Source organism: Cuculus canorus, chromosome 4, assembly GCF_017976375.1.
Source record: "Cuculus canorus isolate bCucCan1 chromosome 4, bCucCan1.pri, whole genome shotgun sequence".
NCBI lineage: Eukaryota > Metazoa > Chordata > Aves > Cuculiformes > Cuculidae > Cuculus > Cuculus canorus.
Window position 1 is genome coordinate 31266918 of NC_071404.1, and position 18032 is coordinate 31284949.

Genomic DNA, 18032 nt, shown 5'->3' on the forward strand with positions numbered 1-18032 from the left:
TTAAAAACTGCTGTATAGTCTTTATGAGGTCAGGAAAACTTGGTTTTGGAGAAAAACATTATACAAAATTTTGGTTTTTGCTGACATGAGGGTAATTTTCTTCATGAAAGCTTGTAGCCAAATCCATTTTCCACACAAATAGAAGTACATTTTCCACACAAATAGAAGAAAAATCTTTCTAGAAATGCATCTGTCATAAATGAAGTTATCACATTTTCATTTTACTTGTTAAATTAAATTAATTATTTATGGCCTCATACACACTCCCTTATTTTATAAAAAGAAAACGTGAAAACCTTTCAAAGTTTTGGGTTTTTTTCCCTGTAGGATATCTGGATACTACAATCATCTGTTGTTTTCCCCAACCAGTTTCAGTTCTTCTAGCACAAAAGAAAGCTGCAACTGTTTGCAAACTGCTTAAAGAAGTTACCATTAATTCTTATTTAGAGAAAAAAAGTTTCTGGCATTTAATAAGGAACCTTTTGACAGCTTATATATCCTTAACACTTTTTTTACAGATATTTATATTATTATTCAGCTGAATATTGCCTTTAGACTGGAAAGTATTAACTTTTCTCCATGACTTCAAAATGAAATTGAAGCAATCTTGCTCTGTTTATGTAAAACTTGTTCCTGAAATATGCCCATTAAAAAGATTGGTTTAATAGGCTTCGTGCTCAAGATGAGGAAAAAAAACAAACCAAACCAAAGAAATAATGAAAACAAACAAATAAACAAAACCTCAATAAACTTACAAACCAGACAGAATGATCAGTTTTATGCTTAAAAACTGTAAAAAATGCACAAAAAATTGGTTAGTTGATTCAATTAGAAATAAAAAAAAAACAGATTAAATCCATTTGATGGATCAAACAAGTGTTGATTTAATAAGATTTTTAAAATGTAAAGCTCAAAAATGTTTACATAAACAGTTGCCTTGCTTATCCACATCAAAACTCTCAAGGTTTTACCATGCCCTTCTTAGTGAATCAGATATTAATGGCATAAATTAACTCACTGTGAATAATTACAGCCACAAGTCATAGAATGCACATACTCATATTGCAACAACAATATGTATCTCACTGAAAAACAGAAACAATTAATTTATAAAGAAATTTTTAAATAAGTTAGATAACAGGCTGTTTGTAATTTTTGTTCTTTTCAAATAGAATCACTTTTCTTTGCCTGCAATTTTAATTAAATGTAATGCTTAGCAGTTTGTTTACATAGTAAACCTTTTCAAAGAAAACTACCTCAACAACTTTTCTCAGTCCTCCCTGAGCAAAATGTTGCCAGGCTTCAAGAACTTACATTACCCCCTTATCATATCTTGGCAGTATCCATCCTAGTTGTGTCTGAATTCCAAGAATTCAGAAACTGAATGCACAAAAGGGTTAATCAGCTTCCTCCTTATAATGAGTTTCAAAACATTTGTTTAGCCAGCCATTGTAATAAAAAAGCAATGCATTATTAGATCTTGAGATTTAAAGTAATTAGTATTCTTTACACTATCTCCATTTTCTTGTGACCTTAGTTTAAATATTACTTATGAAACAATTATTACCATTAAAAATAGTTGAAAAGTCATCTTCCAGATTGTAAGAATGCCAGAAGTAGCACTGCCCCTGAAATTATGGACGTGACCCCATAAAACACACCCTTTATAACACAATTACTAAATACAGTGACATTTTACTTCATTACCACTGCATCAGTCTGTTCCCTCAGTGTATACTGTTCTGTTTAGTGAGGCAAGTTGTATCCAGCAGCCCATGCAGGTTCAACAGTGGAGAAGGTGTCCACCCTGCAGCCTATGAAGGACTCCATGACAGAGCATGTGGATAGTATAGAGTCTGTGACCTTGTAAAGAGCCCATGTTGGAACAGGGTCCTGGCAAGACCTGTGACCCTGCAGAGAGGAGCCTACACATGAGGAAGAGGTGTTCTGGCAGAAGCTGTGGCCCCATGAGGGATACACAACGGACCAGCTAGTTCTTGAAGGACTGAACCCTGTGGAAGGTATCCATGCTGGAGCAGTTCATAAAGGGCTGTCTCCTGTGAGAAGGACCCACACTGGAGAAGTCTCAAAAGGACTGTCTCCCATGGGTGGGAACCTACGCTGGAGCAGAATGAGGAAGGACTGGCAGTCCCAATCCCCCTGCACTGCTGAGGTCAAGGAGGAAGAGAAAATAAGGAGCAAAGTTGAGCCCTGGAAGAAGGGAGAAGTGGGGCGAAGGTATTTTTAGATTTATTCTTATTTCTCATTATACTACTTTCATTATCCTATGCCTCCCAGGGACTGATATTGGGCTCAATGCTGTTTAATATCTTCACAAGTGATCTGGAGGTTGAGATCAAGCATGCCCTGATGAAGTTTTCCAATGATACCAAACTAAGTGAGGAAGTGAGCACTTCAGAATGGAGAACCACCCTACAGGAAAAACCTGGATAGGCTGGATGAGTGGTCTAACAAGAACCTTATCAAGTTCAACAAAGACTAATGTCAGGTCTTCCACCTGGGAAAAACATAATCCAGGAGTGCAGGATAGGCTGGGATGTACCAGGCTGGGGAGCAGCTGTGTGGAAAGGGACCTACGGGTCCTGATGGACATGTTCATTATCATCAGAAGGATGCTGGGTTGCATCAACAAGGGCATCACCAGCAGTGATAAGGAAGTCATTATTCTACTCTACTCAGTAATTACCAGGCCACACCTGGAACACTGTGTTGAGTTTTGGCCCTTGCTATACCAAAAAGGTGTGGACAGACAGGAAAGGGTCCAGAGAAGGGCCAGGAAGACAATGAAATACAGGGAAGCCTGTGATGTGAGGAAAGGATGAGAGAATTCAGTTTGCTCATCCTGGAGAAAAGAAGGCTTAGGGGAGACTTTATCACCATGTTCCAGTATTTAAAGAGTGACTACAAAGAAGATGGAGACTCCTCTATTACAAGGAGTCACATGGAAAAGATAAGGGGCAATGGGTACAAGTTAATCCTGGGAAGATTTCAATTGGACACAAGATGAAAATTTTTCACAATGAGAACAATTAGCCATTGGAATAATTTCCTTAGTGTGTTGTCCCCAAAACAAGGTTCTTCATTCGGTGTGATTGCTGTGTTAGGTGCCCGGCACCCTTTTCAGATCAAAACTAAATAAATACAAGCATCTCAATTCTGTCTGTTATTGGATTTACATACACCACGTGAAGAACTGGGAAGTGGTGGATTCCCCAACATGACAAATTTAAGATTCAGCTGGATAGGGTGCTGGGCCATCTTTTCTGTACTGGGCTTTTGTACAGAAATGTTACACCAGACAATCCTTGAGGTCCCTCCCAGCCTGGCATTCTATGATTCCATGATTCTATGGTATGATATTCTGTTATTAATTGGTAATAACTTTAATTTATTTCCCCAAATTGAGGCTGGTTTGCCCATGACAATAAGTGCTGAGTGACCTCCCTGTCCTTATTTTGACATACATGCCTTTTGTCATATTTTCTCATCCCCTGTCCAGTTGAGGAGGTGGAGTGGGTTAGTGGGCATCTGGTGGTTAGGCAAGGTCAACCCACCACAATCGTCTACTAGTAATTTTTTTTTCTTAAAGTTGTTGAATATTTTTCAAAAAACAAAATAAACATTTTAATTCTGAAACAGTTTGAAGTAACACAACTCACCAGCAGTTGCCACCAGACATCAGGCGAGTTGGTCAGACCTGATTCATGTAACATCAATTCTTCCCAACAACCCACAAGAATTAAGGCCTCAGTTTTCTAAGAACTGCACATATATACATAATAAACAGGCCTAAAGAATTTGTTACTTGCTACAAACATAAAAAAAAAGTATTGTCATTTTGGTTTTATTTTTTAATTATTAATTTGACCAGTTACAGTTATTGGCAGCACACTCACTAGTGCTTTGTATACTCATGTTAAAATCATCAGCTGATTTTTAAACTATTAAAAACTAAGCCAAATCCTAGTCAGTCTGATAATTAGTACCTGGAGTACCGAGTATTAAGACATAAACCACATAAATGCTTGATAAATACCTCCATTTAATATCACGATTTTATCACCAATAACTGAAAAGATACTAGACCATATCTACCTCAAGTAAGTACCTGAGGAAGAACTGCTGTGAGCTCTGTGTTTTTGTTTATCACAGAAAGGCAAAGAAATCCCAGAACATTAGAAGGGCAAGTAAGTTACTGATATATATTTTTAAGTTACTATCATGAGCCTTGCTAAATCACGCAATACAACAGAACAAGTTTCAAAAAACTGTTCACACCTAAAAATTCTGACAAGCTTTTGCCAAGAAATCTGATTAATAAAGCACACATATACTTTATATAAAGAAATATACAAACATGGGTATTTATGAATAAATATGCACATATGTAGATCATAGAAATATACACACAAATTTTTGATGACTGAGTTGTGATTTGTCCTACTGAACTTTCAAAATACATTATAAAAATATACATTTTAAGCTAGGTGACTGACAGATCGTATTGGTGAGGTATTATTATTAAATAGATATTTTAAAAAATATTGACTGCAGTATAAGCTTAATATTATTCCATTATCTGGATCTTGTGAATATGAAATGACTGGTGACAGTATCTCAAGATGAGTCACAAACTGTATTTTGAAAGTTTACCTCGGTTTCTGACATTAGAATCCTTGAGAGCCTCAAAACAAAAATAATTAAAATACAGAAGTACTGCATTAAATGTTTGAAAGATTTCAATGTTAGTATTTTAAGCTGGTAAACTCCACGATGCGCACATGCATATATACATAAAGTCATAAGCAAAACAGAGCCACATGCTAAAGAAATTAGAAATAAATCCCGTGCTCTGATAATTAATGAGATTTCTAATTCAAATCTAAAGTAATAGGTATACAATGTCCAGTAACTACAAAGAAATTAAATCAGTTCTTACACTGCACTGAATAAGATAAAGGAAAGTATCATAGCACTGTGAAATCCTTAGTAATGTCACAACTGTACCTGAATATATTTTGCAATTTTTAATTTTTGGTTTTGGCTCCTTCTGCACTTTTTGCTCTTTCTCAGTATGATCATGCATATTCACCAGGCACACGGGAATCTGAATAAGCACACGGCATGAACATTAGATCACAATCAAGCCAATGACCTTTAAACTATTTATGTTTCATGGTCATAATGTACAGAACAGATATCTTGGACTTATAAAAGTAATTAAATACAGGAGCAGAGACCTACATTTTGAAAATTTAATTTAGTCTTTGGGGAAAAAAAAAGAGTTACATTTTCAAAGCAGAAACGTGAAAGAGAAAACAATGAGCAACCAAAATAAATCTAGAGGGTGAGATTGTTGGTATAATTCCTGAAGTTAGATTGGCAATCTATTCGAGCAAGTGTTAAACTGCTTAGAACATGATTATGTCATAATTCTCTAGATAAATATAAATTTGTCTTAGTGGCTCTTTCCTAAGAGCCACAAAAGAAGAATCAGATTCAGCACTAAGGAATGAAATAAAAAGATCACTGTTATAATTACAAAAAAGAAACAATCCAATATTTGCTGCTAACATCTGAGCAGGCAATGGGACTTCCAGCTTACTGATTCTATGAAAGGAAAATTCTACTGTTTTGTGTACTTTGAAGATGAAATGGGGTTTTTAGTTCTGGACCTCTGCATATACTCTAAACCTACACTGATTCCATGCGTCCTACATTTTTAAAAGTCACCCAACAACACAAATAAATGTGTTAAAAGGTAGGGCTTTCTACAATTCACACACACACAAAAAAAGTAGTGGTCAAAGATACATTTAGATTCAACTGATGTGATCTACCTAGACTTCCGCAAAGCCTTTGACACGGTCCCACACAACATCCTTTTTTCTAAATTGGAGAGACATGGATTTGATGGGTGAACTACTTGGTGGGTAAGAAACTGGTTGTACGTTCTTCATATCCTAGACTTACTAATAGTTGCTCATTCTAGGGCTGTATCTTTCAGCAGTCTACCCATCATCTACTTGTCTCCTCAGGTATCTGCTTTTCTCCAAGGCAACTCAGCTATACTGAATCTTGCGTTGCTGCTACTAAAGTGCTTCTTCTATCCCAATAACTTTAATTAAAGTTATCCTTATAATACAATATGTTGGCAGTGTAACTAGATAGAACACCTCAAAAAGTTTTCCAAAAATACAGCACACAAGTTTAGATTATTATAAAGCTAAACAGAGTGAAGTAGTGAGCCAGCTGTTGAAATCAAAGCTTCTTTTAAAAAAAATACACTAAAAGTGTACCAGAGTTTTTCTAGTTACTAAAAATGTGACTTAAAAACATATTACTAGGAAGAATCATAGCTTGAGATATATTTGAATCCAGCTTTCTGAAGAATTTAATTTAATACTTTACTATTTAGAATCATTTCAAATCAGAGAATAGTGGAAATATATGATTCTATTCATTACATGATTATTTATTTTTGTTAACATGGTGTAAACTTCATTGAGAATTGGGCATTACAATTAAATATGTTAAACACAGTACAGCAATAAGTGTTCTCACTGAGTAATAATGGTAATAGTATCAGCTCAGTTGTATCCATTTTTGTGAAATGATAATTTTATTGGAGAACAATAGTCAAGATGCAAACATTTATTGTCCTTTTAAAGACAATTGTTTCAATAACTGTTTAGTGAGTACTGGCATCATAGGGAGAAAATTGTGTACCTCAGCTGCTGTCCTGCCCGTGGCAGTAATGAATTCTCTGTAGTAATCTAATTGTATTGGCTTAGCAAAAAAAGGAATTCTAATCGACAACATAAAGCCAAGCAAACTGTCAGTAAAGACATGCTGACTTAAGCCTTGTTGACAGGGATGTCAAAACTGTTCTTTGTGGTCAAGAAGAAAAAACATATTATTCTGATTTGTTAAACTTCAAAACATATAAATTATCTGATCAACTGACTTTATATATATCTTGATGGCATCCTTTTGCTCTATATGCTCATGTGAAGAATTTTCCCTAGTAGCTATAGTTTTTCTTCTATCTGATCCCCTTTACTGCTTGTCTGATTGCTAACACATTCCTTAAATGCCCAAATAATTATTGGATCTAGATGCTTTCATGCTATATTTTTAGATTTTAAAATTCATTTATATTTTTCATTCTGTCCATGAATTAAGAAAATATTGCATAGAGAATCAATCATTAATGAAAATATCTAGAAGCAGTGTCATGTGCCAGGCTACAATTAAAATACCTCAGGTGAAAAAACATACTGCTCTTTGGCTTATGTATTTCATTATGTGATTAGTGAACAGTTTCAGATTTGTATCTGTCAAATTTCTTAGGGTTTTTAAATATAGCTAAGCGTTTGTTGTGACAATATCTTGTCATACTTGAAAATCACCTGTAGCTTTATACAAACATTTTCCACTGGCCCTCCTTTTGGTGTTAATATATTTGTAGAAACATTTTTTATTATCTTTCTCAGAATTGGCCAATTTAGCCCTTCTACTCTTCTCAGCATGATCTCACTTCATCCTCGTAGCCCTCCCAAGATGCCTGCCCCTTCTTCCAAAGCTCATATACTTTCCTCTTTTTTTCTGAGATCCATCCAAAGTGCTTTTCTCAGCCAAGCCTATTTTCTTCCCTGCTGGCTCATTTTTCAACACATGGGGATGACGTGCTTTTGCATCACCAAGATTTCCTTCTTGGAGAGAATTGCTTTTCAGATTGTAGTTGGTATTTTGGAAAAAAAAACAACAAAACAGGTATGTTTGAAAGCTCCTAAATGACTTAGGATCCCAAGATTAGAAACTTTTTGACAATACTTGCAAAACCTGTCTTAAATGTGGTTCACAGTATTAAAGGCATAACATTCCTCTGGAAAAGCAGATTTAAACTCCTAAATCACCTTTGCAAAATTTCCACTTTGGAAATTACTTTCACCAAAAATGGAAGAACACTTTTTTATTTTATTTTTATAATTACTTTCAAATGTTCTCCTACATTCCATTTTAGTCTGCATTTTCTTCTTCCAGAAAATGCATGCAGAAGTACATTCATTCCCTAAGAGTCAACCTGTTCAGATTTAGCAGGATATAAAGCACTAAGGACTGAATCTCAACCACGCAAGGGTTGTTTCCTTATTAAACAGGGGTTCTAAGAATTTGCTAATAATAATGATATTTAATATGAAATTATTAGAAGTCATATTTCTGCCAGACACATTAACTAGATAAGTTGGCAGTAACAAGACAATCTTTTTCCTTATTTCACCTCTGCCCTCCTTTTTATTTTTTAAGCAATCAAAAGGATCACACCAACATCATGGGTCAAACAATAGAACCAAACTAAACTAGTCCAGTCCTTTTAAGCATTGTGGTAAATCTAGAGTGATTCAGAAGGTGATCTCTATCTCATCTATATCTCATCTTTACTGCATTCAACTAACTTCAGTTCTTTACTGGAGTAAACTGGGTGAAATTCTTTGGTAGTCTAATGAAAGGTAGAGGATTTTCCGGACTTTCCTCAAATGAGTAATGAAAATTAAATGAGACTCAACATTACATATAATATGTTCTCCCTGCTGTGAAAAGAAAAAAAGAATCAATATAACTTGATGAAGAGCAGTCTGACTGAAATTGAACAAATGATGTCTCCTTTTTATACTAAGAAGAAACAGAGGGAGGATTCAGTGCCTACATTTTCTCTTCCAAGACACCTTTAAGCACTGTTGGAAAAAAAGAAGGAAGAAAAAAAAACCCGGCTGGAATTATACTGAGCCAGCTTTACGAATAGACAGCACGCAGCTGCCTGTCCTTGCAAGAAGCTGGGGTCAGCAAAATGGAAAACTGGCAAACATGAAACACTTGATTTGTTGGAGACTGTACTCAGATGTCATCACTCAATACGATTCTTGTGGACAGGATATTCAAGTATATACAAGGTAGATTCGATATACCAAAGAGAGACAGAAAATTGTTAATGAACTGGAACTAGAAAAAGACTGGAAAACAAAGATTTTTGAACGTGCTAGTGTGGAGAGAGCTATAAAAAGACAGAACAACAAGCAGATGTCCTCCAGAAGTCTGTTTTAGCCCTACAAGTGATTCAGACTGGAATTTATAAGTAATTAAATATCCATGACCATGGGGAAAAGCCTGTTTAGTAATCAGTGAGGAAGATTGTTGATCCAATTAGTACAGTTATACAAAGAAAGAACATATGGAAAGAAAAGAAGAACACTCCCCCTCAAAAAGGAGACTGGACAGAACTGTGGCTCAAGAAGCAACAAAATTTACTGTAAACAAAGAACTAGGAGAGAAGCCAAACGTGCTGTTAAAACTGGCAAAAGTAAGATAATTCTCTGTGTGTTTCGGGAAGGCAGCTAGCACATCAGGAAAAAAACACCATTGCAGAGCCTAGAAACTGGCTGTGACTGTCAAAATCAAGAAGCAAATCTTACAGGGCATAATTCAGGACATTCATAGAACTTCCAGGGTCAGCAAAAATCCTCAGCAACTCACACGCACACAGAATTTATTTCTTCAATAACCTTTACCATCCTATCAGACCTGTCTCATCAATAAGTGAAAGCCACCAGTTCCACTTAGATAGTCTGTCAGATTAATAAATAACATATGTTATATTTCAGAGTCAATTTGCCTAGGATAAGCTTACCAGTAACTAAGAATCATTTAAGAACACTCTCACTAGCATCTCAACATGAATGATAAATGCATCACAACATGAATGACAAAATGCTGGAACTATGATGGAACCAGTAAAAGAATCTCCCATTTGATCAACTTCTTATACTTCACCCATATTTGTACCAATAAATCAAATATTCTGATCAGAAACACTCAGAATATTTCCTCCCCTACATTTCGTGATTAACAATGTATAAAGGCAGAGTTTGCAAAAAATCCATTTCAGCATACTGATATTCTTTCTCTATATTGCATTTCTGATAAGAATATTCTCTACAAAGTATTCCTATATTTTGTGTTTCTGATCAATAGACTTAATGATAGTTGATATTTATGTATGGAAACAGAATGTCTAATGCTGAAGAAGTGCCAGTGATGTACTTTTCCTCAGCAACGCTTGTTTCTGGTGGATGCGTCTTATTTCTTGGTCTATTATCTCCCCTTTATGCATACTTCTGGTGGTGCAGCCTTTGAAATCTTCGTGCTTCTAGACATTAATGGAGTTAGGAACTTGACACTAGATTCCATGGCCATTACACAGTAAATCCCAGCTCTATGTAAAGCAAATTCCTCACTACCATCAGCCTATGATTGAGGCAGCTATTTCTTCATTGAAAGTGACCTCATCATTTCCCTGACACTAGTAATTCATTCCACTCCTAATGTCCCTGTCAAGCTCCCCCCTACCTGCTAAAGCAAAATGGAACCTAGCATTTTTATGGTTTCAAAGCTTTCCATTCCTTGCAACAACATAATGAAAAATCACACTGAAAATAATAAATGCTCATTTTTTTTTTCACTCAGCTTCCTTAGTTATCTGAAATATTTTGGGGCTTTTGATGAGAGTCCTATTAGGAATGAAATCCCTCTCCTTGTCCCTCCTCTTCAAATTGTGACTTCTCCTTTAGAGCAAGGCATCTTTTTCTTTGGCATGGATTTACTTCAAGGATTTTGTAGGCAACACCAATTGCAGACACCTAATTCTTCAAGCAAGTGAGTCACATAGAAGCAGTATTTTTCTGATGGAATAAGCAGTGAGTAATTATTTCATAGTGTGAATAAATAAATCTCTGTTTTCTTAATTCTGTAAGTACACTGTAACATACTATATGACACCCACGACACAGAGACTTCATAGAACAGATTAATTCTCCACTGCACATTTGTTCAGATGAGCCACCTATGGTGTTTGACAAATGCCATTCACAAAGCCCATGTATAACTTTGTTGTTAAGAGAACTGCTTTCTTGGACACATGAAAAGATGCTTTGGTGCTGCAGACAAATAAAATTTTGTCTTCTTTATGAGTTCTGTAAAATAGTAAGGATTTAACAGGTAATGTGAGAAATAACACTACAATACTTCATAAACCTATACTTTGCTGTTGGATTGTAACAGCCATTTCTAATTCATGGTCGAATTCTCATGCACCATGAATTAAAGCAGCACTGTATCTGGAAACATCTCCTTCTGTTTAATTTCTAGTAAAGTTACGGAAATTGCTTTCTTTTTTCAGTCTCCTGTCTCTTCAGGTAACACATGATTTTTAAAAGCCATTTTTGTCTTTATTTATTTCTTCTAGCCTTCTGGATTTAGAGAGACTAACTTACCGGAGACATAACCAGGATTTTCTCAGGGTTGCATGCAACTAGAGAATCAGCACCCTCACTATCTAGATGTTAAAACTACTGGAGGCTATCACAAACCATACCGTAATGAAAAACTTGAAAGTTATATCTCTTCAATCTTGCCTTTTCTAGCCTGATTAAATAACAAATGTAGTATTTAATAACAAACTCTAAGATATTCAATTACCATCCTTGTAGAAAGACAGGAATAAAAAACATTAGTTTAATAATGCATTACAGGAAGGTACTTGTGAAAAACACAGTCCAAAACTTTTAAATATGGACCATATGCATAAAAGTTCTTAGACTAATTTACTAAACTAGACATAATAGTTAACAAAGAGGAATCTAGAACATGCAGAAGCATTATCACTTTGCTGACACTGGGAAAATTGCTGTCTGTCATACAATAGTTAACTACTAATAATTAATAGGCATAGCTGTTATATAGCAGTTACAACAGGAAACTCATATTGCCTGAAAAAAATAATTAAAATGATGCTACAGTTTGAGAATCAGAGGAAATGAGCAAGTAGACTGCATATTTTAAATTTAGAACAGAGAATTTTAAAGGTTAGTACTATGTAAATACAAAATCAAGATGGCAAGCAAAATCTCACCGACTAAACAATGAGAGAATATTTTCTTGAATCCCTGATTTTACTTGGCTGGGATTTTTTTTTATGCATGTTACAAATATATCACTGGAGAAAGGAATCTATTTGGTGAGCATCAATATACTGTTCAATCTTATACAACGGTTAGTCTCTAAATGAATAATCAGCACAGTATCACTAGGATATCAAATTCTTGGTTTTAATTCTGTTTTCAATTTATAACTCATGAAAGATCATGAAAAATAGTTCCTGCAAAGTCAGGTAAAAATATAGTTAAAAGAGACTGAAGAAAAATAAACCAAGCATAGGAAATATACAACTCAGGGAATTCTAGGAATTGGCTAACATGTATACTGAGCTGTTGAAGAAAAATACTGGAGTAAGCCTATGAAAGTAAACAGCAACAACTAAATACTTGATTAGTTTTGGGGGGGATGTTTAGCAGAAATGTTAGTCAACAAATCAAGATCCTTTCAGAAAGCATTTATTAACTGAAGAGGTAAAATAGAGACGCCTCACATATCTGTTTCAAGTCCCTTTGAAAGAATAATTGACACTCTAATAGAACGCAAAACTGAAAACAACAATGTAAAAGTTGACAATAAACGAAGAATATGCAAACATGGTTTCATAAAGCATTTCCACTACCGCTCATAAATATTTTGCAAAACTAATTTCCAGAGTATTAGCTATAATATCGTACAAGGATTTTTTGCTGAATTGATTAATGAATCAACTGATTTGGTGGAGCAATCATCAGTTTCTTTTTACTTAATATTTTCATTAAAAATATCAGAGAATGAGTACACAGCATCATTCATTCACACAACTGCCAGTGCAGATATATAAATTGTGCTCACAGAACTTAAAAAATGCTAGCATTATGAAAGCTGAAATAACCATATGGTAATTCTTACTTCAAAATGTAGCTGGTTCTCAGAAATAAACTGGGAATAAAAAGTCAGTTGTTCAGTGGAAAAAAAAAATTAGAAATCATCAAAATAACCATAAAAAGCAAATCCGGTGGTGAACAGGAGAAAAGGTAAGTGGAGCCCAATGGGTTTGGCTCAGAAAAGAAGTGCAGTCTCATTCAGAATTCATACTCAAAATCACCATGTATTAGAGGAGAGTAACAACAGTATTTCTACATCTCAGAGAATACAGAACTTCAAATACTGCCTTTCTGGTACTTCACAAAGAAAAGGAAAAAAGAAGAAAAACAAACAAATAGAAGAAAAAAAAACAAAACAAGACAAAAAAAAACTCAAACCCACTTGGACCTACAAAAATTATGTGAATTATCTCTGGCTTCTAAAGTGAGTATTAAGAGTCAGTCACTCAATTTCTGCACACAGTTTCTAGATAGTGAAAGTATAGCAATTACCATAGTCATTTTCTAAATTCTCTAGAATGGCTGCACCTTAGACTCTCATTGCTGGAAACTGCTACTAAAGTAGTGAAGCATTGCACAGCTGTTTGTTAGGCTGTCTGATGAAGCACAATTCCTCTTCAAACCTTAGTGTAATGCTTGATCTGAGTTTTGCCAATACAGGTATAGACATTTTCCCACACGAAGCCTCTACCCCTGTAGCCAGGCATAAGGTTTTCACTCAACTCTGACTTCTTCCATGTTTGTACACCAAGCACATGTACAATGATCAGTGGCTTCAGTTTTTTCTCACTAAGCCATCTTGGGAAAACGTAATAAAATATTTACTATAAATACCACAAATTCATGTGTGACAAAGAGAGATGTCAGATCCAAAGCACTGTTTTTCTTTGAACATACAATGCTATTAATTTTCAGAAAGACAATACTGTGCTGTTTGCGTGCAAACTTAAAATATGTGCAACTAGGTTGGAAAACTAATGCCCACCTCTTCAGAACTCTATGACTAAAAAAGTTTTTTTTTATTTATTCAGAACACTGGAAGTTAATAGTTAATCAATACCTTTTGGAATTATAAGGCCTAAATGGCAAGGAATTTGTTTACAAGATCTAAAGATAGCAAAAATTGATGCCTCCCCCCCTTTTTTTTTAACTTCAGGAACAGTTTTACTGCTTTGTTTTAGAACAATATGCATAGTTTTTGCAGTCAGTAAATATTTCAACCCAGAGCTTTAGTGATGTTACAGCCTGCTAAACAAAATAAAACCTATGAGTACAGTTTTAGACTAGCACAATTTTTATATACCTAGACTGAAATAAAAAATTTATACTGCATGAATCAATGTACCCAACAAAAAACAGGGAGACTAACCATTATTATTCATAATACGATACCCTCAGAGAGCCTGGATTGATCTTCTTTATGTAAGAAGTATCTCATTTTATCATACTGGATCTTAAAATTTCAGACAGACAAAAAAAATGAAACTGCTAAGTTTTTCCCTGAGCCTTCTATATGGAAAGATATTTCACCTAGTGAATTAAAAAAAAATTTCTTCTGGGTTGTATTGTCTGTATTATATTTAGTATATATTCATTGTCTGTATTATATTTAGTATAGGAGAACACGAAGTAGTGCAGATTAAGCTTATACCCATTTAATGATGAGGAGCATTGTTCCTGAGAAAGGCTAACTGGTCTATTTTAATCTGGATAAAATTTTTAAACCAAAATATTAAAAGTTGAAAATTATTTATGCTTAAAGGAGACATTTATGTCATCCTTTCATTACACGATTACATTTTACGATATGTAAAAATATATTTATACTTGCTTCATATTAGTCAGTAAAGATTTCCTACTGCAACTTTATTCATTGTAGTAAGTGTTCATTCGAATCATTTATCATTTATCATTTATCATCTAGCTTCAATGACAGACTACCTGTTGCCAAGCAAAATTAAATAAAGTTCTATTATACCATGCTAGAAAGTAATACTGAAATAGTCTACTCTGAAACACTGACAAAATCGGTTAGCAAGTAACTTTTACCCCTATTTTGTGTTTTACGCATTCAGAGAGTGAGTCATTCTGGCCTTAAAAATGAAGTTTCTGGGACATACTCTCATGAGATCTGTGGGAAATGTTTTCAAGGCAATCTGGCATGTTTACAACTACAAGTGGTGCCTCTGTCCTAGAGAGGGGATGGATTTAGTATTGCAGTTTAAATTTCTAGGTCAGGTATAGGAATATATTCTGATTATTTTACTCTATGGAAACAGAGTTCTCTCTAAACTTACAGATAACATATTCTTACTAATAAAGTCCCTTTTTTTCTTTTAAACATGAATTTTCCTTTCTACTCTTTTTGTGATGACACAGATTCTTCAAGGTGTAAGAGTTACGATATGTAAAAATATATTTATACTTGCTTCATATTAGTCAGTAAAGATTTCCTACTGCAACTTTATTCATTGTAGTAAGTGTTCATTCAAATCATTTATCGTATCATTTGCTTAAGACTGGTGATAGAGCCTTGCAATGGAAAAGAACTGAAAGGCACTAAAGGCATGTACAGCTTACAACGATTTGGAATAAACAGAAGAATCAAGTCCCCCATTGTATGATTATTCCAGCTAAATAAAGATCTTTATATCCTGACTCCACACATTTTTATAAAACTGTTATTTCAAAACCAATGGGAAAAAATGAAGATGCCAATGAGTATTGAGGATATATGCCTAAATATGCGCACAAACGTGGCTAATACTGAAAGCAATGAGGCAGAGTAGAGTCCTACAGAACTGGCATATTTTACTTACTCATCCAAGTTGCAAGTTCCAGTGACATGCAGCAGAATGGACAATTAAGAGATTGAAATTAAATGTCCAGATATTGCTACAGGGGCAATCCTTATTTGCTACTTTTGCCCCTTGCCAATCCAAATGAGAGAGAGAGAAAAAAAAAATAAATACATGCTTCCTAATAGAAAAGAAAGAAACCACAACTTGCTTAGCCTGCCTAATCCTACCCATAGCATCACACACTAGCATTACATGGGGAAATTCTTCACTGTGCGTTTTCTACACTGCACAATTTTAAAAGAAAGTAAAATACATTTTAGCTGTATTTCGCTTAATGTGCCATAAAAGGAGTTACGCATGCTATAAAAGCAAAAAACACTGAACAGAAAGAAAGAGAAAGGAGGTAGGAAAAAAGACATAAAAGCAATACACCAAGGAGCTTATTTATGACAATTAGGAACGTTATAGGTAAGAGAAGAAGCAAACTATTTCTACAGCAATAGTGACAGAGCACGTCTTTACTGACTGTTGAAAAGATGCTTTAACTTAAAATCAATTTTCAATAGTGTTCTAGTATCGTTCTCTGTGGTCAATAGTGTACTTATGACACTTGCAATTGATTTGTCATCTGTCTGCTGTTGAGGTTTCTGTGTTAGTACATCTTAACATAATATAATTACATATATATATATGTCTGCATAAAACATGTAGGAAGCACAATTACTGTATGAATTCAGAAACCTTTAATAGCAATACTTGACTAAAATTTTTTAGATATTCATAGAGCGTTCATCATTCAGGGGGATAATACAAATAGACAGATTCATAAGGGATTTGTTAAAATCTATCATGGCTTTAATTAGTATAAAACTCTCAAGCAAGACTGAAAAAATCCTTCTGATCCAGGGATATTTAGAAATAAAGCTGGGCAGACGCAAGGTCAGTCTCAATATATATTACTGGTAGAAGGACAGGAGGATCTTTAAGGTCTTAAACACAGCATGCCCACTCCATCCTTTCGTAGCCATCAGTGTTCAGATTACTGTCATTTGTACAATCATTTCTTACTGATTTCCAGAAAAAGAAGGAAGCAGTGAAAAGAAGGAGGCAAGAAGAAGAATGAGGGAGAAGAATGTGCCCCAAATTAATTAATTAATTATCACGTTTGATTTAGGATAGTCCTAATAAGAGGTGCCAATCCTGAATATAGTTCGAAACAGTCTGGAAGTGAAAATATAATCTCCCCCTGTAGCTCTGTTTTAGAAACATTAGATTCTCTAGCTTTTAAAATCTAATTTTGCATGAAAAATTCCAAACATAGTGACCAGACATCTCTAAAGTACATGTGCATATTTTAATAAATAACATTTATTTTAAAAAAAAAGTATTAACTCCAAGTGCTTCAATAAAACTATTTGTTTCTTTTGTCATAAAGGAATGTACTTATCAGAGAATACTTTCACCTACCTATAGGGAAATAAAATCTGATAAAATCTCTACTGAGCCACAGTGAATTGAGGAAATGGTAGAATTGTATTAATAATTAATTTTGAAACTACTAGCTGTTGTATATATAAAACATATAAAATAACTTCCATTGTTAACTGATCTTTATTCCAAAATACACAGTATGTCATAATTATGCTGAATATAAGCGTGTCATTTAAAAAATAGCACAATAAGATTATGTTAATCTTCACTTAAAATTATCTTCTCTTTCAGATTAAAAGATACACCATCAGTCCACTGGAAGAAAAATGTATAGAAACCTGAACAGCAGTGCACGAAGTTTTTAAAAAGCAATTCACTAAATTATCTTCATTCACATAGTATTCTGTCTACAGAGATTTGGTATCACAACAGTGCTTTATACTGTTTGAAATATGTGGAGTGGGTCAAATTTGACACTAATTCTGTACATGCTTTTGCAATAGCAGCCTCTGCTCCTTAATTCAAAGGAGGAATTTGCAGACAGTTTTTCATGTTGGGTAAACCCTTCAACAACAGGACGGACAATCTTCCCTAGAAAGTTCAATGCAAGAGAGTATCCCATATTTTAAGATTTTTCCTTCTGGAACATTCAGAAATACCATATAAAAACCGACATGCTAAATCATATATATGTAGAATTTGTCCACAAAAGACAGAGATGAGTCATGGTGCAGTCTTAATGCACTTAATGGTGCAGAACTTAATGCACAGTTCTTCAGTTCTGATACGTGGTTTTCAAATATTTGTATTTGAAAGTAGAGTTACACTTGTATGATCAGTTACCCACAGAGACATCACTGGAAGAGATTAATACTGCCCCATTTGAGCAGAAATTCAAACACTGCTGCTTAAAAAGACAGAG

At 34.5% G+C, this 18032-nt stretch overlaps 1 protein-coding gene across 1 annotated transcript in view; it reads right to left on the reverse strand.

Annotated features, from left to right (window-relative positions):
- The window catches only part of SGCZ (sarcoglycan zeta), a 413634-nt gene that overhangs the window by 222597 nt on the left and 173005 nt on the right, over positions 1 to 18032 (reverse strand). The gene's annotated exons all lie outside the window — the stretch shown is intronic.